Genomic DNA, 1,972 nt, shown 5'->3' with positions numbered 1-1,972 from the left:
ATGTTAGCTTGACAGTCTTCGAGAGATGGTTGTTCATTTTGTTGAAATGTTAAATTCTCATAAATTTTACGAACAAGTCCATTTGCACCTCTTAATTTTAAAGATGAGTTAAGTATAGTAGAAATTAAATAAACTTGGGGAATAGGGAAAAAATACTTTTTAAATTTTGCAATCATTTCATTAATGGTCGGTGCATAAGTTGGATTAATTTTACAATAATTTCATTAAGCTAGTTGTTGTAGTTGTGTTAGCACTTAGCAGAAGCATTATCTAAGGTGATGGTTAAAACTTTATCAATGAGTCCATAAAAATAAACAATTTATAGAACAGTAGTTGCAATATATGCTCCATTGTATCTTGAATCAACAAATTTATAACCAATAATACGTTTTTGTATGTTCTAGTGATGATCAACCCAATGACATGTAACAGTTAAATAATCACAACCATTAGGACTATGACCTATATCAGATGTGATAGACACTTTACAATCTAAGTGAAACAATACACAACGAATATACTGAAGATATTCGGTTTGAAATTTAAAAACATCATTTCTAACAGTGGTCTTAGGAAAACCTTCAAAAGCAGGATTATAAGTTTTTTGTATATAATGCACAAAAAATAGGACGCGGGACAGGCGGGACGGGACGGGACGGGACAGGATGTTTTGTATATAATACACAAAAAATAGGATGCGGGACAGGCGGGACGGGACGGGACGGGACGGGATGGGACGAAATGGGACGGGACAGGCGGGACGGGACGGGACGAGACGGGACGAAATGGGACGGGACAAACGGGACAAAATGGCCATCCCGTCCCATCCCGTGTCCCGTTTAACATGGTCCCATCCCGTTTAGAATTAAGCGGGATGGGACGGGACGGGATGGGACACGGGACGGGACCGGGACGGGACGTCCCGTCCCGTTGGACAGCCTTAGGTGTGGGGCACGTTTTGGGCGTGGGAACATCCTCTAATTAGTGCCTTTTGGCCGAAGATTTTCGAAAGCAAAAGTGATTGGTTTTTTGGTGCGTGTGGCCATTCCCAAATTTATTCTGAAAAAAATGATTTGGGTACAATTTTATTTGATATAAAAATATGTTTGAACATTTGTTTTAGGCGAAATTTGGTTTGAAAAAATATGAAATATGACTTATACCCATAAGTTCTATAAACTATCACAAATAACCAACAGTATCATTATCAATAACATTCATTATATTATCGCAAATCATAGTCCTGAACATAAATAAATTTGATACAAAATTATCATTTTTATAACGAAGTATATGATACACTATCAGATGAGCGAGAAGACGAAGCAACATCGTTACAAAATAATAAATTGTGAGCTCTTTTATAAAATACAAAAGTTTGGGACAATTTTTAAAAAATATAATAGTGATAATTTGGCCCATTTGGGATTTGAGATTTGGCCAAATATGTGTTTACCAAATAAAATTCAAGTTTATTTTGACAAAATCTATGGCCAAACGGACCATTTATTTTTAAAAAAAGAGAGTTTTAGGGTGTGATTGGTATATGAAGGAAAATATTTTCTCGAAAATATTTTTAAATTTTTTCACATTTGGTTGACTTAAATATTTTAAAAAATATTTTTCTCATAAACTTATTTTTTTCAATTGGAGGAAAATGACTTTCTTATCAAAAGGAAGAAAAATATTTTACATAAATGTTTCTCAACCTTCTCCACCCTATTCCTCACCTCCATCCTTTACCCTCACTTGCTACCCACTCCCTACCCACCCCACTCCTAACACCACCCATCCCACCCCAATCCCAACACCCCACCTCCACCCCAACCCCCAACCCCCTGACCCCATACCCCCACGCCCCCACCCCTTATCCAAAACATCGCCACCACCACTCCGATCCTTTGACCCGGACCTCCATCCTTCCTGCCCCTTACCAATTCTATCTCATATAGTATTTGCCTAACTTATATAT

This window comes from Nicotiana tabacum, chromosome 19, assembly GCF_000715075.1.
Source record: "Nicotiana tabacum cultivar K326 chromosome 19, ASM71507v2, whole genome shotgun sequence".
Taxonomy (NCBI): domain Eukaryota; kingdom Viridiplantae; phylum Streptophyta; class Magnoliopsida; order Solanales; family Solanaceae; genus Nicotiana; species Nicotiana tabacum.
The sequence above is the reverse complement of the archived record's forward strand: the minus strand, read 5'-3'. Positions refer to the sequence as shown.